A 24,992-nucleotide genomic window follows, 5' to 3' on the forward strand; every position below is an offset into this window, starting at 1 on the left:
GATTACGCCTGATGTCATGTGCCGAGTATAGAAATAGGCAGATAGAACGAATGATTGTGAGGCTGAAGAGTTGGTGCAGGAGACAAGGCTTTAGATTGGATGAACCAAAAGTACATGAAGTGTTATCCAAGAAGATAACCCGGGAGCCTAACAGGCCAAATGTTGGAGCCAAAAAGCGTGGGTGAGGTTTTCAGTGAGTACTTTACATCATTCATGATAGAGAGGAACAATGTGGATATACTGGAGTACTGCGTACAATTCTGGTCGCCTTGCTGTAAGAAGGATGTTATTAAACTGAAAAAAGAGAGAGTACAAAAAAGATTTGCAAATGATGTTACCAAGACTGGATGGTTCGAGTTTAAGGAGAGGCTGGATAGGCTAGGACATTTTTCCCTACAGCATAGGGGGCCGAGCGGTAACCTTATAGAGGTATAGAAAATCACGAGGGGCATAGAGAAGGTGAATAGCCAAGTCTTTTCCTCAGGGTAGAGGAGTTCAATACTAGAAGGCACTGGTTTAATGTGAGGGGGAAAAGATTTAAAAGGGACATGAGATGCAACTTTTTCAAAGGGTGGTGCATATATGGAATGAGCTGCCAGAAGAAGTTGTAGAAACAAGTACAATTACAACATTTAAGACATTTAGAAGGTAAAATGAATAGGAAATGTTTAGAGGAACATGGGCCAAAAGCAGGCAAATGGCACTAGTTCAGTTTACAAAACCTAGTTGGCATAGACAAATTGGACCAAATGGTTCTTTTCCATACAGAAAGCAGTGAAGAGGACTAGCATACTTGAACAAATTACAATTGCTAGTTGCGTGGGGCACTCAGTTATAATGGTTTTAGCAGGTTTAAAGCTGAATAAGTTCCCACTCCCAGATGAGATGTACTGCTCTGCTGTAGGAGTAAGGAAGGAAATCTTGGACCCCTAAATATTTTCAAATCCTCTCCTGTGTCAGAATACTGGATGACAGCTAATGCTGCACCATTATTCAAGAGATTTTGCCCAAAATGCAGTATTTCAGCTATGGAGACAGACCTAGGTAGGCTGGAATTGTTTTTCTTAGGATTAAACCAGGAAACTATAGGCTAGTGAGTCTGACATCTGAGGAACAGATGTAATCTCCATTTGGAGCAGCAAGGATTAATCAAGGACAGTCAACATGTCAGAGGAAATAATGTTTGACAGGCCTTCACTGAGTATTTTGCAGTGGTGACTAGATGTGTAAAATGAATAGGAGGACCCTAAGAAGTACAGAGGTTCAGAGAGACACTGGTGGGTATGTCCACATACTCTTGAAATGAATAAGGCAACAGAATAAGGTTCAAGATTCAAGGAAGAGATTTTTTACCCTTAGGGTGGTTGGTTATTGGGATTCTCACTGCCTGAAAGGATGCTAGAGGTAGGCATCATCACAACATTTAAGTATTATTTAGATGATCACTTGTAGTGCCCTGGTATGCAAGACAATGGGCTGAAGTATGGAAGATGGGACTGGAAGAGATGATGCTGATGACGAGCATAGACACAATGAGCCTTCGGGCTCTTTTCTGTACTGTAAAACTCAGTCATAGTCACAGTCAGTCATAGTCGTCATCCAGCATGGAAACAGGCCTTTTGGTGATACTTGTCCGTGCTGACCATGTTCCCAAACCAACCTAGTCCCATTTACCCCACATCCCTCCAAACCTTTCATATTCATGCACTTATCCAATGTCTTTTAAATAGATCTAATATTCACAACTGATCTGGGATAGCATTCAGTACTCTTCCTTCTCACAACATGGATTATAGAGTATGCAGCCAGAATAGAATACAAACCCTTGGAAAATCTTTTTATAGTATGTGTAATACAGTGACTTGGCCCATTCTCCGCTATGACATAATTCTGGTACTGTTGCAGTTCAACACTTGCATCTATCTAATGTGGAAAATTGTCTCCAGTTTCAACAACATTCCCTCAATTGGCAGCAAAGCGATGTAAAGGTGAGATTGTGTACAGTGGTAATGCATCGAGTAATCCCAAAGTCAAAGCCATTGCTTGGGTGATGGGTCTGTTTCCGAGCTGTATAGCTCGGACACTAGTTCAAATCCACTGGGGCAACTAACAGAATTCATAATCATTTAATAAAATTAATCAAAAATAAAAAACTCTGAAAGCAACCATGAAATCAGTTGTTGCTCAAGATTCACATCTCTTACAATTGTACTTAATGGAAAGAAATCTGCTGTCCTAAGCTGGTCTGTCCAATATGTGACAGCAAAGTAACACCAGCATTGCTTACTCTTAACTGACCTCAAAAAAACAATGAGGGACAGGTACATCAATCACTCCCACATCCCATGAAAGATTTTTTTTCAAAAACACAGTAGAGATCTAGCTATTTATGCTTACTCTCTGCTTCCTGTTAACCTGTCAACCTTCCATCCATGCCAAAACACTCTCTCATTAGATCTTACTTTGCTTTGTGATCTTTGATGCGGCAACATGTCAAACGTTTACTTCCTAAAATAAATCCAGTAAATTAAACACGAGTTTCCTTTTACAAAACCATGTTGAGCTTGCCCAATTAGACTGAAAGTACAGAGTTCAAAAGGAAGTGGCCGTGAAATATTGGATGCATCGACGGTCATCTTCCAAAATTCTAGTGAAACAGAACGACCTTCAATGGGGTCATTAATTAAACTACACATTACCAGACCTAGTAATCTATTTTCTTGTTGGCTCTAAAATACACTGCTCCAGAACAGTCTCTAAAACATTCCACAAACTCATCATTCAAGCTATCGTTTCCTATCTGATTCGCCCAATCTATCCAGGATTAAAAGCACCCATCTCTAATTACCATACTTTTCTTACAAAACCCCCCATTATCTTTTGCCAAATTACACACCTTAAAAGATTGCTTGTTGTTAGGAGGTCTATGAACATCTCAAAGAATTTTCATTTTCACTATTTCTTGTCACTACCCGAACTGACTGTACATCTTTATATTCAATAACCACAGAAGTCCCTATTGTATCAACATCATTCTTAACTGGCAGTGGCCTCTCTCTGCCTTTACCTAGCTCACTGTCCTTCCTCAACACCATGAGCTTTTGAATATTTAAAACAGTTTTTGTCACCTTGCAGTCACATCTCTGCAATTGCTGTCAGATTATGCATATTTATTTCCCATTTGTGTTGTCAACTGTTTTACTATGAACACTATGTAAATTCAGTCCTTAATTCTTGATTATTTTTGTGATCTCTAGTCTTACCTGCTGATGCACACTCCGGTTTACCCACTTCAATCCCTTTTTGCTTGGCGCTGATTATCTCGCCTATTGATCCCTCGCCCCCTATTTAGTTTAACGCCCTCTCTTCAGTCCCAGTTGCATGATTCACCAAAACACTGATCCCAGCATGGTTCAGGTGAAGAAAAAAAATTAAACAAATGAGGGTTTCTTATAGTCCAACATTATGGAAATTAGAATGTGGAACAAGGAAATGGTAGAAGAAGTGAACACTCTTTTTGGTTTTGTCTCACAAAGAGAGGGAACAAATAACCTCCTAGATATGTTAGAGAATCAAGAGTCTCATGAGAGGCAGGAATTGAAGGAAATCAGTATGATTAAGTAAATAATGTTCAGGAAATTACTCAGGTTAAAGGCTGACAGATCACCAGGGCCTGAAAATCTACATCTGAGCACAAAAGGAAATGGCCATTGAAAATTCTGAATATATTGGTGGCCATCTTCCAAAATTCTAGACTGTGTACAGTTCCTACAGATCTGACAGCAGCAAATGTAACCCAACCAACAAAGGGAAGGAGAAAAAAAAAGACAGACAACTACAGACCAGCTAGCCTAACACAAGTACTAGGGAAAATACTGCAGTCTATTATATATGACGTGATAGCTGAATACCTCAAAAGCATTAAAAAGATTACTCAAAGTCAGCACAGGTTTATGAAAGGTAAATCATGCTTAACAAATCTACTGGAGATTTTTTTGAGAACCTAACTAATAGATACGGGAGAACCAGCGGATGTGGTGTATTTGGATTTTCACAAAGCTTTTGATAAGGTCCGATTTAAGATGATTAATGGGCATAGGTAAAGCACATGGAACAGGAAATAATGTATTAGCATGGATTGAGAATTAGTTAACAGACAGGATCAGAGTGGGAACTTTTTCTGAATGACAGGCAGTGACTAGTAGGCTAGTAAGGGTAGGCAACACTAAACTTTTCACTGTACTCCTGTATTTCCGTACTTGAGTACATATGACAATAAAGGATATTCTACTCTTCTATTCTGAACTGAAAGAGCCCTAAACCATAAGAGGAGGCTGGATAGGCTGGGATTTGTTCCCACTGGAGTGGAGGAGGTTGGGGGAATAGAGAGTTCGAGATATAAAAATAGACTAGAAATACAATGCACTGGAGCGTAGGAGGTTGAGGGGTGACCTTATAGAGGTTTATAAAATCATGAGGGGCATAGATAAGGTGAATAGCAAAGGTCTTTTCCCCAGGGTTGGAGAGTTCAAAACTAGAGGGTATAAAGTGAAAGGAGAAAAATTAAAAGGGACCACAGGGACCACTTTTTCACACAGAAGGTGGTGTGTATATGGAATGAACTGCCACAGAAAGTGGTAGATGCAAGTACAGTTACAACATTAAAAAAAGGTACATGAATAGCAAAAGTTTAGAAGGAAATGGGCCAAATGCTGGCCAACAGGACTAGTTTCGTTTGGGAAACTTTGTCCGCATGGATGTGTTGGACTGAACAGTCTGTTTCTGTGCTGTATAACTAAATGACGAATGCATGGGCTGAGCTTCTCCAACAACAGCTTTCGCATACGCACATTTCACTTCCAGTCACTCTCTGCCTCAGCACTGACCAAGTTAGACGACCATGTCCTAAGTGCTGTGCCTGCCTCTAATCCACAAGATTCAGCAATTTCTGTGATAACAGGGTGGAAGAAAGGAAATATTGAATGACAGCAGAGTTAAGTCTTACAGTGTCAAAGGGAATGGTACTATTGGCCACAGGAGAGGTGCTAGAAGACAGGAGAACAGCCAATGTGGTACTTTTATTCAAGAAGGCAGCAAAGGATAAACCAGGAAATTACAGGCCAGTCAGCCTACCTTGGTGGTGGAGAAACTATTCGAAACAATTCTGAGGGACTGAATTAATCTGCATTTGGAGAGGCAGGGATTAATCAAGAACAGTCAGCTAAGCTTTTTTAAGGGGAAGTTATGTCTGACCAACCTAACAATTTTTCCAATGGGTAAATGAGGGCAATGCTTTTGATGTAGTCTACTTGGACTTCAGCAAGATTTTTGAAAAGGTCCTGCATGGAAGACAGACAGCAAAGCTAACAGTCCATGGGATCCAAGGAAATTTGGCAAATTGGAAGTGCAATTGGCTGCATGGCAGGAGAAGCAGAGGGTGATTTTAACAACTGGAAGTCTGCATCTAGTGGGGTCCCACAGGGGTCAGATCTGGGCCCCTGTTGTTTGTGCTATGTGCAAATGAGTTAAGCTTGAATTTAGGAGGGTTGATCACTAAGTTCACAGGTGATGCAAAAAAATTGGTGGGGTCCTGAGTAGTAATCTAAGGCTATCCTTTTCACAAGATGATAGAGGCAGGCTGGTCAAGGGGTCCGCTGACTGATGGATGGAATTCAATCTGGCCAAGTGGAACATGCTACACCTGGGCAGGACAAACAAGGGAATACATGATAAAGCATAAAGAACCAGAGGGAGCACAACGGATCAGAGACCTTGATGTGCACATACACCAGTACGTCAAGGTATAAGGACAGGTGGATAACGTGGTTAAGAAAACATATGGTAACCTTTTGCTTATTAGTCAAGGCAGAGTGTTTAAGAGTGGGGACGTTATGCTGGAGCTGTGTAAAACATTGGTTAAGGCCACTGCTAGAACACTGTGCAGCTCTGGAATCCACATTATAGGGGAGATGTGATAACATTGAATGCAGAGGAGGTTTAGCAAGATGTTGCCTGGATTAGAGTTTTAGTTGTGACGATAGATTAGACAGAACGGGATTGTTTTCTTTAGTGCAGAGAAGATAACATGGAACATGATTGAGATGTATAAAGGGCATAGATAGGGTGAAAGAGTGACAGAAAGAAACATTTTCCCCACGATCAATAGATCAACGAGCAGGAGGCTTACACCGAAAGCAAGACCAGAAGATGGACAGGAAATGTCAGGTAAAATGATTTCACCCAAAGGATAGTGGGAGTCTGGAACTCATTGCCTGTAAGGGTGGTAGAGGCAGAAACCCTCATAACATTTTAGTAGTATTTAGGTGTGCACCTGAGATGCCAAGGCATACAAGGCTATGGACCAAATGCTGGAAATTAGGATTAGAATAGTTAGGGGGCTGTTTTTGGCCAGGACAAGTGTGATGGGTTGAAGAGCTTTTTATCTTGTGCTGTACACCTCTGACTCTATAAGACTTGAGCAGTGCTCTGTAAAGCATTAACCAAGCTTGACTTTAGTCTTCATTATGTAGAAGAGACCACATTGATAGTACTGAAAGAAACAGAATAAATTGTAAAAGATATAAATAAATTGCTGATTCACTTGGAATGCGCATTTAAGATCTTGGATGACGACGGAGGGGAGGTAAAAGGAAAGGCTTTACATGTCTTATGTTTACACAGAAAGGTGCACTGGGAAGATGTTGTGACTGAAAGAAGAACGAGATGATGTCTCATACAGGCATCCATATTACAAAACAGCAGCTATGGAAACAGTCAATTTTACTTAGGGAGATGGGGATAAAAGAATTCAGGAGACCAGGATTTTAAAAGGAGGCTAGATATATGGAACGCCAGAAATTAGTATCTAAATGGGCAACAACATCTACTCTATCACCATCTTCTAATAGTTATTGTGTCAGAGTCAAAAGGGAGAGGGAAGTGATGGCCGAATGGCATTATCGCTAGACTATTAAGTCAAAATTCAGCTAATACTCTGGAGATCAGGGTTTGAATTTACAATGGCTGATGGCGTAATTTGAATGACCATGGATCTAGCTGACTGTCAGAAAAACCCATCTGGCTCACCGTTTCCTTCCTGAAGGACAATCTGCCACCCTCACCTCGTCTACCCTGTGACTCCAAAGCCACAGCACTGTGGTTAAGTCACAACTGCCTTCTGAAATGGCCTAACAAGCCACTCAGTTGTAACACTTGCTCTGAAATCTCGACAAAAATGAAACCAGAAGGACCACCTGGCAACAATCTAGACACCAGAAACAATAACAGCAAAAAACAGCCCTGTCCACCTTGCAAAGTTCTCCTTACTAACAGGTGGGGGCTAGTGCCAAAATTGGAAGACGTCTCCCAGACTAGTCAAGCAGCAGCCTGACAGTGATATCTCACTAACAATGAAGTCTCATGGCATCGGGTTTAACATGGCCAAGGAAATCTCCTGCTTATTACCATGTACTGTCATTCCTTGGCTGATGAATCAATATTACTCCATGTCGAACAATGCTTGGAAGAAGCACTGAGGGTATAAAACAGGGTGGGGATTTTAATATCCATCACCAAGACTAGCTCGACAGCAGCACTACTGTTCGAGCTGCTCAGTTCCTAAAGGACTAGCTGATAGACTGGGTCTGTGGCAGATGGAAAGGGAACCAACAAGAGTTAAAAACATACTTGACTTCATCTTTATCAATCTGCCAACTGCAGTTTCATCTGTGCAGGAGTGCTGGTAAAGAATGATCACTGCATAGTCCTTGTGGAGATGAAGCCCCACCGTCATCCTCCCTTCATCACACTCTCCATCATGTTGTGCAGCACTATCACTGTGCTAAACGGGACAGACTTCAAACAGATCTAACATCTCAAGACTGGGCAGCCACGACGTGGTGTGGGCCATCAACAGCAGAACTGTACTCTCCAACACAATTTGCAACCTCATGACCTGGCACATGCCCCACTCAATCATTACCATCAATCCAGGGACTTCTTGAAGAGTGCAGGAGGGCATGTCAGAAGCAAAACCTGCATAGCTAATAATGAGGCATGAACCTGGTGAAGCTACCAAACAGCATAAGCAGCAAGTGACAGACAGGACTTAGCAATCAAACAACCAATGGATCAGATCCAAGTCTTGCAATGCTGCCACATCCAATTGTAAACAACTGGCTAGTGGAGACGGCACCACAAATATGCTCACTCTTAATAACAGAAGATCTCAGCACATCTGTGCAAGTGATAAGGCTCAAGTATTCACAGCAATCTTAGCAAGAAGTGCCAAGTGACTGATCCCCCTCAGCTTCCTCCAGTTGTCCCAGCATGACAGATACCAGTCTTCAGCCAATTTGATTAACTCCATGTGATTTCAAGAAACAGTTAGAAACACTGGATACTGCGAAGGTAATGGGCCCTGAAAACATTGCAGCAATAGCACCGAAGACTAGTGCTCCAGAACATGCCACTCCCTGAGCTAAGATGTTCCAGTACAATTACAACACTGGCACCTACCAGACATGGAAAATGGCCCAGGTATTTACCGTATACAGAAAGCAGGACGAATTGAACCCAGACAATTACTGCTACATCATACTACTCCCGATCATCAGTAAAGTGATGGAAAAGGTCATCAACAGTGCTATCAAGCAGAACCTACTCAGCAATAACCTGCTCACTGGCATTTAGTTTGGGTTCTGCCAAGGCCACTCAGCTCCTGACCTCATTACAGCCTTGGTTCAAACACAGACAAAAGAGCTGGATTCCAGGGGTGAGGTGAGCCTTTGACATCAAAGCAACATTTGACTCAGTGGTGCATCAAGGAACCCTAGCAAAACTGCAATTAAGGGAAATCAGAGGGCAAATCCTCTACTGGTTCGAGTCATGCCTGGCACACAGGAAGATAGTTATGACTGCTGGAGATCAGTCATCTCAGATTTCCTCAGGGTAGTGTCCTAGGTCCAACCATCTTCAGCTGCATCATTAATGACGCTCCCCCCATCATAAGGTCAGAAGTGGGATGTTCACTGCTGACTGCACAATGTTCATCACCATTTGTGACTCCCCAGATACTTAAGCAATCCATGTTCAAATGCAACAGGATTTCAAAAGTATCAAGCTTTAGGCTGAAAGCGGCAACAAACATCTGTGGCACACAAATGCTAGACCAATGATTATCTGCAATAAGAGATAAACTAAACACTGCCCCTTCGACATTCAATAGTGTTGCCACCATTGAATATCCCACTAGCATCATCATTCGGGGTGGGGTGAAGGGGAAGGTTCACCACTGATCAGAAACTCAACTGGATTAAAAGTGAGAGTCATCTCAGCTCCATTTAAGTAAGGTCCATTGAAAGTACATGATCAGTAAGCCTTGTGCTGTCAAAGAGACATCTGAGTGAGAGACAGCCTGAGTGATTATATAGTTTGAGGAATTTGATGGCAATGTGGGAATTTGGCAGAGGCAAACAAGGTGTTTCTTGCTTTTTTTTGGGGGCTCATAATTTGTAAGTCTTTATTTAAAACCCCAGCATAACTGAAGCACAGCATCAGGGATCCAGCTCAGAGTGACATAATGAGTAAACCACAATTTCACTGGTTGGTGATAGTCAAATTAGTAGCTATCTAAATTTCAGAAAGATGATAAAGAGGAAATTTTTACAAACTAAAAAACTACAAACTAAAAAGGCCATAGGAAATTTAAAAAAAAATGAATTTAAAAATTAAATTAAGAACTAAATCATTAAAGAGAGAGATGCAGGTGGTCATGTTGAAGGAGCTTCAGCCCTTGAGCTTGTCTAATAAGTTTGAGATTCTTGCATCCAATGCGAAGCAGAACGTGGGCTGTAGTGAGAGTGAGAAAACTAACCATAGCAGTGTGATACAGGGAACCATTTAAGTGGGGAGGGAAAAGAGAAATGTACAGCATTTGGAACCATTGTTTTAACAATTGTTTTAACCAGCACTCTCAATAAATCTGCAAAAATTATATACCTGAAATACCGCAAGTCTACTTTTATCACAATGTCCGAGTAATCAGTTGAGGGTGCAAGAAAGAAGGCTCTCTACTAATAAGTTTTATTTAAAGCAAAGTTGCATTATTGTTTAAGTGATTTATGCTGTAAATAAAGTGTAACAATTATGTGTATAACCCCTGCATTGCAATTCTATTTCATACTGCATGTTTTTAAATTATGTGGACTGCTTGAATAACAGGCACAATCCTGGTCTGATATTTGCCAGTTAGTAAAACGTTTGCTGTAGTTGTAATCAGGGATAGTATAGCCAGGGAAATAGATACTGTTCTCTGTGGCCAGAATTGAGAGTCTAGAAGGCTGCGTTGCCCTGGTTCAGGATCACTCACCTGGACTGCAGGAGAATTCAGAGTGGGAGGGAGAGATCCAGTTGTTGTGGCCTATGTAGGTACTAACGACATAGGCAGAATGAGGAAAGAGGTTCTGCTGAGGAACTATGAACAGCTAGGGGCTAAATTACAAAGCAGAAACAAAAAAAGGTAATAATCTCTGGATTACTACTTGAGCCACAAGCAAAATAGTACAAGAACAAGATTAAAGAAATAAATCAAAGATTGGTGTGGGAGGAACTGGTTCTAATTCAAAGGACGTTGGCATCATTATTAGGGAAGGAGGGAGCTGTTCCATTGAGACAGGCTTCACCTGCATCATATGGGACCAGAATCCTTACAAATTGCATAACAAGGGCTGTCGATAGTTCTTCAAACTAAACAGCTTGGGGATGGGAGGTGTGGTTTCAGTTGCATGCAAAGTTATGGAGGGAGGGTTCAGCACAGGTTAAAGTTTCTAGAGTAAGTAATAGGACAGAGTATGGAAAGGGTCAGGAATCTGACTTCGGGCACAGCACATAAGGGGACAACTATGACAGGGTCAACGCAGGACTGAAGGTGTTGCACTTAAATGCATGCAGTATATGAAACAAGAAATGAGCTTGTAGCACTGAATCAAATTGATGCCTATGTTGTTTTGGTTATCATAAAATATGGCTGCAAGGGGATCAGGGCTGGGAATGAAATATCCATGGATTCACATCTTATCAAAAAGACAGATGGGCAGAGAGGGCGGGGTTGCCTTGTTAGTAAGAAATGAAATTAAGTCAATAGTAAGAAGTGACATTGAGTCAGAAGATTCAGAAGGGTAGAGTTGAAGAACTGCAAAGGAAAAAAGACCATGACGAGTTATGTATAGACCTCAAAGGCTGGGGAAGGAAATAAATCAGGAGTTAGAAAAGGCATGTAAGAAAAACACCATTACAATCATGGATGGAGGCTTCAGTATGCAGGTGGACTGGGAAAACCATGCTGTTAGCAGATTTCAAGAAAAGGAATTTGTGGAATACCCAGAAGACGGTTTTTTGGAGCAGCTTATGGTGCAGCCCACTAGGGAATAGGCAATTTTGGATCTGGTGATGTGTAATGAGGCAGACTTGATTAGGGACCTTAAGGTCAAGAAACTAAATCATGTTAAATTGCCAGTAGTGTTCAGGGATGGGCAGGCCAGGTGGATTAGCCATGGGAAATGCAGGGTTATAGGATGGAAGTTGGGTCCAGGTAGAATGCTCTTCAGAGGGTCAGTGCGGACTTGATGGGCCGCATGGCCTGCTTCCCCACTGCTGGGGTCTATAGGTGTGAAGCTGGAAAAGCACATCAGGTCAGACAGCATCCGAGGAGCAGGAAAGCCAACGTTTCAGGTCAAAATCCTTCGTCAATCTGCTGTGCTTTTCCAGCCTCACACCTATAGACTCAGGCTTCCAGCATCTGCAGTTCTTACTGTCTCCTCTTCCCATTCTAGGGATTCTATGAACCCCTAAAGGCAGAAGCTGGAATCAGATGTAACTGTATGACAATTGAGTAAAGGTACAAAGACGATTTGGTAAGGTTACTAGTTTTTTTTTCCAATAGTCTATTTGGGAATTCAGAACAGTGGGAATGGATGTTAGGGCAGTTGCATGCTCCTCCTGCAGAACGTGGGAGGTAAGGGTCACCACTAGTGTCCCCACTGACTTCATCTGCGGGAAGTGCACCCAACTCCAGCTCCTCTGAAACCGCGTTAGGGAACTGGAGCTGGAGCTGGATGAACTTCGGATCATTCGGGAGGCTGAGGGAGTAATTGAGAGGAGTTACAGGGAGGTAGTCACACCTCAGGTACAGGAAAAAGGTAGATGGGTTACAGTCAGGGGACGGAAAGGGAACAGGCAGACAGTGCAGGGATCCCCTGTGGCCGTTCCCCTCAATAACGGGTATACCGTTTTGGATACTGTTGGGAGGGACGACTTACTGGAGTCTGGCCCTGTTGCTCAGAAGGGAAGGGGGGAGAGGAGGAGAGCATTAGTCACTGGGGACTCCATAGTTAGGGGGACAGATAGGAGATTCTGTGGGAACGAGAGAGACTCGCGGTTGGTGTGTTGCCTCCCAGGGTCCGTGATGTCTCGGATCATGTTTTCGGGATCCTTAAGGGGGAGGGGGAGCAGCCCCAAGTCGTGGTCCACATAGGCACCAACAACATAGGTAGGAAAAGGGATGGGGATGTAAGGCAGAAATTCAAGGAGCTAGGGTGGAAGCTTAGAGCTAGAACAAACAGTTGTTATCTCTGGTTTGTTACCCGTGCCACGTGCTGGCGAAGCGAGGAATAGGGAGAGAGAGCAGTTGAACACGTGGCTACAGGGATGGTGCAGGAGGGAGGGATTCAGATACCTGGATAATTGGGGCTCATTCTGGGGTAGGTGGGACCTCTACAAACGGGATGGTCTACACTTGAACCAGAGGGGTACCAATATCCTGGGGGGGCTTCGGGAGGGTTTAAACTAATTCAGCAGGGGGATGGGAACCTGAATTGTAGCTCCAGTATACAGGAGATTGAGAGTAGTGAGGTCATGAATAAGGTTTCAAGGTCGCAGGAGTGCACCGGCAGGCAGGAAGGTGGTTTGAAGTGTGTCTACTTCAATGCCAGGAGCATCCGGAATAAGGTGGGTGAACTCGCAGCATGGGTTGGTACCTGGGACTTCAATGTTGTGGCCATTTCGGAGACATGGATAGAGCAGGGACAGGAATGGTTGTTGCAGGTTCCGGAGTTTAGATGTTTCAGTAAGATCAGGGAAGGTGGTAAAAGAGGGGGAGGTGTGGCATTGTTAGTCAAGGACAGTATTACAGTGGCAGAAAGGACGCTTGATGAGGACTCGTCCACTGAGGTAGTATGGGCCGAGGTTAGAAACAGGAAAGGAGAGGTCACCCTGTTGGGAGTTTTCTATAGGCCTCCGAAAAGTTCCAGAGATGTAGAGGAAAGGATTGCAAAGATGATCCTGGATAGGAGCGAAAGTAACAGGGTAGTTGTTATGGGGGACTTTAACTTTCCAAATATTGACTGGAAATGCTAAAGTTCCAGTACTTTAGATGGGTCAGTTTTTGTCCAATGTGTGCAGGAGGGTTTCCTGACACAGTATGTAGATAGGCCAACAAGAGGCGAGGCCACATTGGATTTGGTACTGGGTAATGAACCAGGCCAGGTGTTAGATTTGGAGGTAGGTGAGCACTTTGGTGATAGTGACCACAATTCGGTTACGTTTACTTTAGCGATGGAAAGGGATAGGTATATACCGCAGGGCAAGAGTTATAGCTGGGGGAAAAGGCAATTATGAGGCGATTAGGCAAGATTTAGGATGCATAGGATGGGGAAGGAAACTGCAGGGGCTGGGCACAATTGAAATGTGGAGCTTGTTCAAGGAACAGCTGCTGCTTGTCCTTGATAAGTATGTACCTGTCCGGCAGGGAGGAAGTGGTCGAGCGAGGGAACCGTGGTTTACTAAAGAAGTTGAATCTCTTGTCAAGAGGAAGAAGGAGGCTTATGTAAAGATAAGGCGTGAAGGCTCAGTTAGGGCGCTTGAGAGTTACAAGTTAGCCAGGAAGGACCTAAAGAGAGAGCTAAAGAGCCAGGAGGGGACATGAGAAGTCTTTGGCAGGTAGGATCAAGGAAAACCCTAAAGCTTTCTATAGGTATGTCAGGAATAAAAGAATGAGTAGTGGGAAGTTGTGTGTGGAGTCTGAAGAGATAGGAGAGGCGCTAAATGAATATTTTTCGTCAGTATTCACACAGGAAAAAGAATGTTGTCGAGGAGAATACTGAGATACAGGCTATTAGACTAGACGGGATTGAGGTTCATGAGGAGGAGGTGTTAGCAATTCTGGAAGGTGTAAAAACAGATAAGTCCCCTGGGCCGGATGGGATTTATCCTAGGATTCTCTGGGAAGCTAGAGAGGAGATTGCAGAGCCTTTGGCTTTGATCTTTATGTCGTCATTGTCTACAGGAATAGTGCCAGAAGACTGGAGGATAGCAAATGTTGTCCCCTTGTTCAAGAAGGGGAGTAGAGACAACCCTGGTAATTATAGACCAGTCAGCCTTACTTCAGTTGTGGGTAAAGTGTTGGAAAGGATTATAAGAGATAGGATTTATAATCATCTAGAAAGGAATAATTTGATTAGGGATAGTCAACACAGTTTTGTGAGGGTCGCGCCTCACAAACCTTATTGAGTTCTTTGAGAAAGTGACCAAACAGGTGGATGAGGGTAAAGCGGTTGATGTGGTGTATATGGATTTCAGTAAAGCGTTTGATAAAGGTTCCCCATGGTAGGCTATTGCAGAAAATACGGACGCATGGGATTGAGGGTGATTTAGCGGTTTGGATCAGAAATTGGCTAGTGGTAAGAAGACAGAGGGTGGTGGTTGATGGGAAATGTTCATCCTGGAGTTCAGTTACTAGTGGTGTACCGCAACGATCTGTTTTGGGGCCACTGCTGTTTGTCATTTTTATAAATGACCTGGATGAGGGCATAGAAGGATGGGTTAGTAAATTTGCGGATGACACCAAAGTCGGTGGAGTTGTGGATAGTGCGGAAGGATGTTGCAGGTTACAGAGGGACATACATAAGCTACAGAGCTGGGCTGAGAGGTGGCAAATGGAGTTTAATGCGGAAAAGTGTGAGGTGATTCACTTTGGAAGGAGTAACAGGAATACAGAGTACTGGGCTAATGGTAAGATTCTTGGTAGTGTGGATGAGCAGAGAGATCTCGGTGTCCATGTGCACGGATCACTGAAAGTTGCCACCCAGGTTGACAGGGTTGTTAAGAAGGCGTACGGTGTGTTAGGTTTTATTGGTAGAGGGATTGAGTTTCGGAGCCATGAGGTCATGTTGCAGCTGTACAAAACTCTGGTGCGGCCGCACTTGGAGTATTGCGTACAGTTCTGGTCACCGCATTATAGGAAGGATGTGGAAGCATTGGAAAGGGTGCAGAGGAGATTTACCAGGATGTTGCCTGGTATGGAGGGAAGGTCTTATGAGGAAAGGCTGAGGGTTTTGAGGTTGTTTTCGTTAGAGAGAAGAAGGTTAAGAGGTGACTTGATAGAGACATACAAGATGATCAGAGGATTAGATAGGGCGGACAGTGGGAGCCTTTTTCCTCGGATGGTGATGGCTAGCACGAGGGGACATAGCTTTAAATTGAGGGGTGATAGATATAGGACAGATGTCAGAGGTAGGTTCTTTACTCAGAGAGTAGTAAGGGCGTGGAATGCCCTACCTGCAAAAATAGTAGACTCGCCAACTTTAAGGGCATTTAAATGGTCATTGGATAAACATATGGATGATAATGGAATAGTGTAGGTTAGATGGGCTTCAGATTGGTTTCACAGTTCGGCGCAACATTGAAGGCCGAAGGGCCTGTACTACACTATAATGTTCTATGTTCTAAAGACGTGAGGGAGAAGCTGGCCAGTGACTGAAAGGGAAGCCAAGCATGGTACAAGGAAGACAGTGGAGCAATTCGGAAGGCACAGCAGAAATTCATCCCAAGGTAGAAGAAACATACTAAGGGAAGGATGAAGCAACCATGGCTGACCAGGGAAGTCAGGGATAGCATAAAAGTGAAAGAAAATTCACACAATGTACGAACATCAGTGGGAGGCCAGAGGATTGAGAAGCCTTTAACAACTAGTACAGGATAATGCAAAAAGCAATGAGAGAGAGATGATGAGATAACGAGAGTAAGCTAGTTATAATATAAAACAAAATTGCAAGAATATTTTTCGGTGTTGAAAAGGTCAGAGTGAGGAAAGAGTGGAAAATGAAGCTGGAGTAGTAGTATAACAGAAGAACTGAATAGGTACTTTGCATCATCCTTCAGTGGAAGGCCTCTGCAACATACCAGAACTTCGAGAGAATCGGGAGCAGAAGTGAATGTAGTGACTATCACGAATTAGAAGGTGCTGGGGAAGCTCAAAGATCTGAAGGTGGATAAATCACTCGGACTGTTCTGAAGAAGATAGCTGAGGAGATTATAGAGACAGTGGTGATCTTCCAGGAATCACTGGAAGGTGGGTAGTGTAACATGCCAATTTAAAGGGAGGGAGGCAGCACACAGGAACCTATAGGCATGTAAGCCTGACCTTGGTCATTGACAAGATTTTGCGGTCCTTTATTAAGGGTGACACTGAGTATTTGGAAGTGCATAACAGAATAGGTCGGAGCCAGCACAGTTTTGTCAAGGAGAGGTCATGCCTGATAAATCTATTAGAATTCTTTGAGGTGGTGAAAAGCAAGTTAGACAAAGGAGACCCAGTGGACAGGATCTATTTGGATTTCCAAAAGAGGTGCTGCACAGGAGGCTGGAAACAAGGTAAGAGTCCATGGTGGTAGGGTCATGGTATGGCATGGCTGGAGGACTGGCTTACTTGCAGTAGGCGGAGAATAGGGATGAAGTGTCTTTTTCAGAACGATGGCCGATGACTAGGGGTCAGCACTGGGACTACAATTATTATACAGTGATCTGGATGAAGGAACTCAGGGCATTATTGCTAAGTTTGCAGATGACTAAACATAGGTGGAGAGACAGGTATTGTCGAAAAATAAGGGAGGCTGCAGAAGGACTTGGACACGATAGGCAAGTGGGCAAAGTCATGGCAGATAGAATACAACGTGGCAAAGTGCAAGGTTATACATTTTGAAAGAGAGAATAGAGACATTTACGATTTTCTAAATGGAGAAAGGTTTCAGAAATGTGAAGCGCAAAAGGGACTTAGGAGAATCCTGAACTAGAACTCGCAAGGTAAACATGCAGGTTCAGTTAGCAGATAGGAAGGCAAATGGAATTATGGCATTCATTTAAAGAGGATTAAAAAACAAGATTAAAGATGTACTGAGGTTGTGTAAGGTTCTGGTCAGACCGCATTTGAAATATTGAGTGCAGTTTTGGGCCCCATATCTAAAGGAAGTGTGCTGTCCTTGTATAGGTTCACAGGCGGTTTACAAGAATGATCCCAGGGATGAAGGTCTTGTCATACGAGGAGCAGTTAAAGACTCCGGGTCACTAGTTGATAGAGTTTAGAAGAATTGGCTTGGGGGGTGGGGGTGGTGGTGGTGGGAATGAGGGGGAATCTCATTGAAATGTACAGGATACTAAGTGGCCTGGATATTTTGGAAGTGTAGATGATGTTTCCACTAGCAAGAGAGACTGGGAGCTGAACACAACCTCACTGGCAGGGCAACACTTCAGAATTGAGATGAGAAGGGATTTCTTTAGCCAGAATTCGGTGACTCTGTGGAACTCACTGCCGCAGAAGCCTGCGGAACCAGGTAATTAAGTGCACTTAAGACAGTTTTGGATTGGTTCTTAATTAATAAGGGAATCAAAGGTTACCAGCTGGTCGGAGAACTGGATTGAGAAACATATCAGGAGTAAACAAACGGTGGAGTAGATTCAATTGGCTAAGCGGCCTAAATCTGCACCTACATCTTATGGTCTTATGGACTCGCCAATAAACAGTGGCTACAAAAACCAGAGGTCAAGAATACTGTGATGAGTAACTCCTCAAAAGCCTGTTCACCAGTCAGTAATATGATGGAATACTCCCTACATGCTTGGAGGGCACAGCTCCAACAACACAAAAAGCTTGACAACATCTAGGACAAAGCAGCCCGCTTATTTGGTGCCACATCCACAAGCATCTACTCACTCCGCCACCGATGTTCAGTGGCGGCAGTATGTTCTACCTGCAAGATGCACTGCAGAAATTCAAAGATCCTGAGGCAGCACCTTCCAAAGCCATGACCACTTCCATCTAGAGCAACAGATACCCTCCAAGCCACTCACCATCCTGACTTGGAAATACATGGAAATTCCTTCACTGTCATTGGGTCTAAATCCTGGAATTCCCTCCCCCAGGGTATTATGCATCTACCCACAGGACACAGACTGCAGCAGTTCAAAAAGGCAGCTCACCGCCATCACCTTCTCAAAAGGACAAATAGGGACAGGGAATAAATGCTGGCCAGCCAGCAATGCTCGCATCTCATGAGTCAAGAAAAGGTCATAAGCACCGACGAAACTCACTGAAAGCGTGTCAACAGATACACACTATTCCTACTTTCTAGCACTTGGCCCATAGCCTTGAATAATTTGACATTAAGTCATCATCCATTGGGGGTTGTGATGTTTCCAACCTCTACTTCCCTGAGGGCATTCCAGATTCCCATCTTCTGGGTGAAAAAACAATGTTTCAAGTCCCCTCTAAAACTCCTGGCTTTCACCTCAACATTATGCACCCTCATTATTATTTAACTATAGGCAACAGCTGCTTCCTATCCACCCTGTCTATGTCTTTAAATCTAATGAGGGTTCTTTTGAAGCAGTGGTAATGTCCCCGCCCGAGCCAGAAGGCTTGGGTTCAAGTCACATCTGCTCCAGTGGTGCGTAACAACATCTGAACAGGGCGAATAGAAAATATCTCCTTCAATCTAATGCATCTCATCACATTCCCCCTTAGCCTTCTCTGATCACCCCGGTGGGGGCAGAATATAGAAGAACTGCTCCAGCAAGCAAAAGAAGGCTATACAACTGGAAAATACTTAAAATCTAAACAGATATTTAGTGTTGAATGGGACTGAGGTGTAAGAAAGCACCATGGAAGTGTTTTTAAAACATCCATTTTTTTTGTTTCAAACAACCCCATGACCTACTGAAATATTCTACATAAAAAGGTAGAGTTACAAGGTAACAGATTGTATAGTTTGTCACTGCATTAAAATGACAAAATCCTAATGCGACTGGGAAGCATCTGACACTACATCTCAAATTCCTGGTCAATTTTGCACAACAGTATCTATCATTACCAGACATTGGAGAAAGGCAACGTGAAAGTATTGTATATTTTGTTGCAAACAGAAATGCAAAAGAAAAGTTCTCGAATAATAACCTCCTCCTCGGATCTTACTGCATTAACTTTAAGAACTGAAGTTTAGTGTATTTTGAAAGCAATACCTTTCAACCAAATAAATTCAGCTGCACAAGGAACCCAACATGATCCAGATACAACAGATTTATCAGTGATTCTAGTTTTATACTGATTTTAACAAAAGATCTAAGTTCATAGGAGTCTCTATCTCCTGCCTGCAGAGGATTCTAACCAGAACATAATGTAGCTCATTCTAACCAATAGCAGTCTGCAATCTTTCCAGCACAGTACAATTTGCTGCAAATTTTAAATTCTGTCCTGCTCCCATGGGGTTAATTAAAGATATATCTTCTATAAAGGCAGTTCTTGCCTCATTTTTTTGTGGAATAGGTTCAGTGTACATAATAGATCAAATGCTGAGGCTTCTGAAATTTACAGCATCCTACTTAATCAGAAAACCAGAATCCCTGCGCATCCAAGAAGTCTCCAGAAACCCAACAGGACGCGGCTGATTGCTCCTTCTGTAACATCTTGCTCCTGGTATTTTATGTTTTTTTTTTAAAACAGTAATATCAAACAAGTAAAACACAAGTTTGGAAGTTTTTAAGGAACACTGACAATCGAAGAAACTACATCACTCCTTAGGGGCACAAATCATATATTAATTGTGGAAACTGGCAAACAACACTGACAAGAGAGTGTTTCAGGCCCATCTCATGCTGTCTATAGGCAAACCGTATCATGTGGAATTGGGGAGTCACATTTGGTTTAAATCGGGTATCAATTGAGTTTTGCAACAATCAAGAAGATTTGGTCATTGTTTGTGGGGCCCAGCCCACTAACCATCAGACTTGTTCTTGTATTCATTCAGAGGACATATGCATCACTGGCTAGGTCAGCATTCATTGCCCATCCTTAATTACCCAGTGGGGAATTGAGTCAACAACATTGATGTAGGTTTAGAGTCACGTGTAGATCAGACCAGCTAAGGAGGACAGGCTTCCTTCCCTAAAAGACATTAGTAAACCAGATGGATTCTTTTCCTGACAGTTGACAATGGTTTCATGGTCATCATTAGACTTAATTCCAGTTTTTTTCTTACTGAATTCAATTTCACAATTTTTTACTGTAGAATTTGAACTCAAGATGCTAGTTCAGTAACATAACCATTATCCAGATTACTGCATTGCATCTAATTCATAAAATAAAACCCCTTAGATCGTAAGTGCTAAATTCCCACGATGTTTTATTCCCCCTCATGGGACGTAGACATTAGTGGCCAGCCAGTACTTTTTATTGCCTGTCCCTAGTTATGCTTGAGACGGCGGTGGTGAGCGGTCTTCTTGAACCACTGCTGTCCACATGCTCTATGTTGACCGAAAATGCTCTTAAGGAGGGAATTCCAGGATTTTTAATCAGTAACAGTAAAGGAATGGCAATATATTTCCAAGTCAGGATGGTAAGTGGCTTGGAGGAGAACTTGCAGGTAGGTGGTGGTGGTGGTGTTCCCACGTATCTACTGCCCTTGGTCTTCTAGACGGAAGTAGTTCTGGGTTTGGAAGTTGCAGTGTCAGGATTTTTGATGAATTTCTGCAGTGCATCTTGTAGATGGCACATACTGCTGCTACTACACGTCAGTGGGGGAAGCAAGTAGATATGGAGTTAATCAAGTGGGCTGCTTTATCCTGGATGGTATCAAGCTGCTCGGGTGTTGTTGGAGCACCACCCTCCAGGCAAGTGGGGAGTATTTCATCACACCCCTGACTTATGCCTTGTAGATGACGAACAGGCTTTGGAGAGTCAGGAGTCATACTCACCACAGTATGCTTAGCCTCTGACCTTCTATTGCAGCCAGTGTTAATGTGGTGAGTCCTGTTAGTTTCTAGTCATTGGTAACCTCAAGGATGTTGATGTGGGTGAGGAGATTTTGTGACGCTAACACCATTGAATATCATGGGGTGACAATTACAATGTTTCTTACCAGAGTTGGTCACTACATGGCAATTGTGTGGCATAAATGTTACATGGCACTTGCCAGCCCAAGGTCTTGTTTAGATCTTGTTGTATTTGAATATGGACTGCTTCAGTACCTGACTTATAAATGTGCTGAACATTGTTCAGTCATCAGCAAACAACTAGCAGCAGGATAGGCAGCACTCTGGCTCCTGCTGCCTGTCTGCGACACAGCAGCAGGTCAGCTGCATTCTTCTTTCTCCTTTTTTCTTTCATCTTCACCTTCATCTTTCTACTCTTTTGGGCAGCGGCAATGGAAGAATCAGGTGATCCAGGGCTCCTGGCACCAAAAATGGTAACAGGTAGCCCACGGCCATTGAGGAGCAAGTTCAGCAAGGCTAACCACTTATGGACTGTCATGGTGAACTGTTAACAGTGTTTGCTTTTCTACTTTTTAGTAAGAAGGACTGTTAGGTTTAACTTTTTAAAAACTTTGTCTTCTTTATTTTTCTGCTTTGTAACTAAGATTCGGTACCTAGGTACCTGTGTACCCGAGACAGCACCGCAAGTGGTGGCTTGTAAACTTTTCAATGTACTCATGTGAGTACATGTGACAATAAACCCCATTCAATTCTCACCTTATTATGAAGGGAAAATCATTGATGAATCAACTGAAGATGGTTGGGCCTAGGACACTAGCCTGAGGAACTGCTGCAAAGACGTCCCACAGCTGAGATGACTGATCTGCAATAACCACAGGGGAAGCGATGGCCTAGTGGTATTATCACTGGACTGTTAATCAGAGACCCATATAATATTCTGGGGACCTGGGTTCGAATCCCACCATGGCAGATAGTGGAATCTGAATTCAATAAATATCTGGAATTAAAGAGTCTAATGACGACCATGAATCCATTGTTGCTTGTCGGAAAAACCCATCTGGTTCACTAATGTCCTTTAGGGAAGGAAACTGCCATCCTTACCTGGTCTGGCCTACATGTGACTCCAGACCCACAATGCGGTTGATTCTTAACCGCCCTCTGGGCAATTAGGGATGGACAATAAATGCTGCATAGCCAGCAACACCCTCACCCAGTGAATGAAGGAAGGAAAAAAACAACCATCATGATGCCAGGTATGATTCCAACCAGAAATTTGCGCCAATATCCACTGATTCAAGTTTTGCTAGGGTGCCTCATTATCATACTCCATTGAACGTGGCTGTCACTCTCACCTCACCCCTGGAATTCAGCTCTTTTGTGTATATTTGAACCAAGGCTGTAATTACATCAGGAGCTTAGTAGCCGTAGCAGGACCCAAACTGGGCGTCACTGAGCCGCTAGACAGCACTCGATGACACTTTCCATCACTTTACTGATGATTAAGAGTTGACTGAAGAAGAGGTAATTGGCCAATTTGGATTTGTCCTGCTCTTTGCAGAATGGACATATCTGGCAATTTTTCACATTGTCAGGTAGATTCCAATAATATGGCCGTACCCGAGTAGCTGGGTTAGGAGAATGGCAAGTTCTGGAGCAAAAAAGTCTTCAGTGCTAAATACCACATCAAGAATTGAACTGGTTGAAGACTAGGGCCAATGTAAAAACCCGAAAAAAAACAGCGAATGCTGTAAATCAGGAATGAAAACTGAAGTTGCTGAAAAAGCTCAGCAGGTCTGGCAGCAGCTGTGAAGAAAAAATCAGAGTTCCGCAGAACTGGACCCAAAATGTTAACTGACTTTTCTTCATAGCTGCTGCCAGACCTGCTGAGATTTTCCAGCAACTTCTGTTTTAGGGCCAATGTAACCTTTCTGTAACGCTGGGGACCACTGGAGGAGGCAGAGATGGATCATCTACTTGCCACTTCTAGCTGAAGGCTGCTGTGGATGCTTGTCTTTTGCACAGATGTGCTGAGCTGTTCCATTTATTAAGGATGGGTATATCTGTGGCGTGGCCTCCTCCAGTCAGTTATTTCATTGCCATTCACGACAGGATCTGCAGAATTTAGATCTGATCCGGGGTTGTGGGATCATTTAGCTGTCATTTGCTGGTTATGCTGTTTGGCAGCTTCACCACATTCACACCTCATTTTTAGCTATAAAGGTGTTGCTCCTGGATCCCCTGACTTGATCATAATGGTTGAGTGGGGTCTATGCCTGGCCATGAGGTTGCAGATTGTCTCAGAGTACAATTCCGCTGCCACGGATGGCCCACAGCGCCTCAGGGATACCTAGTCTTCAGTTGCTACATCTATTCTAAATCTGTCCCATTTAGCAAGGCGATAGTGCCACACAACATGATGGAGGGTATTCTCAAAGTGAAGGTGGGACTTTTGTCTCCACGAGGACTGTGCAGTGATGACTCTTATTGACACAGTCATGGACAGATCCATCTGCAGTTTTCCCTCTTGTTGGTTCCCTCACCACTGCCAGTGTTAGTCTAGCAGCTATCTTCTTTAGGATCTGACCAGCTCGATCAGTAACGTTGCTGCAGTACAAAACAAGTCGGCACTGATATTACACAGGTTGGACAGTGAGACCCAATTTGAATATGGTTCCATGGTAGAACTAGGCTGCAGTTTATATCCTTGAACCAGAGTGTGTAGCAGGACTGGATTTCTTAAACCAATACTTTAAAGCCAGAGAGATCATTTGCACGAGTGTTGAACACATTGTGAAACATTGGCATCTGCAAGGATGTCAGGTCCCAGTTCATTAAATCTTGGTGCTACCTACATGACTCTCATCCAATATACCCATGAACAGGTCATCCTTATTTCATTTCTTTTTCCTGAAACAGACACCTTTTCATAGAGAAAAGGGCATTTTTCAATCAGTTTAAAGCACCAGATTTGTTGATCAACATGACACCATGCAACACCCAGTGAAAAACTGGGAGACATTTACGAAATAGCAGTGTGCATTTGCACGTACATACCCAACAAGACATCCCGGCTCTAAGGATACAAACTTCAGCAGGGGTTACTACCCTGTGCCTGCAAAAAGGGAAAAATAAAATTGTTCAGCCCTGACCAGTTGAAGTGTGTGTACAGTAAAGTGATAAAAGCAGCTTGAAAACTTCCATGCAAACTACACTTACATTACACAGAAGGGCAGCATGCAACTCAAGCTTTTATTTAAATTGAAACAAACTTCAGAATTTAAGTTTGAAAAATAGATATAGTAAAAATAAATTAGTTTTAAAATTGGCAAAATCTAAATACATTTTATTAGTTGAGGACAGACCAATTTGCTTTTAAAGCTTTACCTGGACTGATCTATTTTTGTGTGTTTTGTTTTAAATTTAAAGCATTCAGCGTTTAGCAAGAGTTGCATTACATTCATATTATAATGGGCAAATTTAGACTCTTTAATCAAGACAGGGTTAAAACAGAACAAGTTTATCACTAGTTAACACTAATTAGAAATTTGCCTGTTTTCCTATTTTAATTTTTGGAAGTTTACATTTTTAACCATTTATAACTATAATAGTTACTAAGAAAGGCTGTATATACACATCAGTGCCTCAAAATTACAGATTTAGCATTACGGTTACCTTGTGCATTTTGCGAGGTGGTTAAGGTTTAGTCATCCGTCCTGCGATATATTCCTTTAAAAAAATCAGCCATCATCTTTCATTTCATCATAAAGACATTGAGCCCTGTAAACTGACTGGGATTGCCGAGACTTAGTCACATTAACACTGAAAATTGCAAATACATTTTAAAACTCAAAATAGAAAGACATTAACGTTTTGTATTCGTTAACCTTGAGGTTTTT

The 24,992-nt window shown here is 42.8% G+C and overlaps 1 protein-coding gene and 1 long non-coding RNA gene across 5 annotated transcripts in view; one reads left to right on the top strand and one right to left on the bottom strand.

Moving 5' to 3' along the window:
• LOC125486277 overlaps positions 1-24,992 on the top strand; it is a 44,268-nt gene that overhangs the window by 15,327 nt on the left and 3,949 nt on the right. Inside the window, exon 3 of one of the 2 annotated variants that reach the window (XR_007264951.1) lies at positions 6,682-7,405. The exons of the other annotated variant lie outside the window; for it this stretch is intronic. This is a non-coding gene — a long non-coding RNA (uncharacterized LOC125486277). Of the gene's footprint in view, positions 1-6,681; positions 7,406-24,992 lie in introns of those variants that run through there. 2 annotated transcript variants of the gene reach the window in all.
• Positions 1-24,992, bottom strand: part of LOC109915850 (KH domain-containing, RNA-binding, signal transduction-associated protein 1-like) — a 56,515-nt gene that overhangs the window by 4,554 nt on the left and 26,969 nt on the right. For all 3 annotated transcript variants that reach the window (XR_007264948.1, XR_007264950.1, XR_007264949.1), the window contains exon 10: positions 24,151-24,208. The gene's annotated coding sequence lies outside the window, so the exon portion shown is untranslated. The remainder of the gene's footprint in view (positions 1-24,150; positions 24,209-24,992) is intronic.

This window comes from Rhincodon typus, chromosome 27 (assembly GCF_021869965.1).
Source record: "Rhincodon typus isolate 14 chromosome 27, sRhiTyp1.1, whole genome shotgun sequence".
NCBI classification, from domain to species: domain Eukaryota; kingdom Metazoa; phylum Chordata; class Chondrichthyes; order Orectolobiformes; family Rhincodontidae; genus Rhincodon; species Rhincodon typus.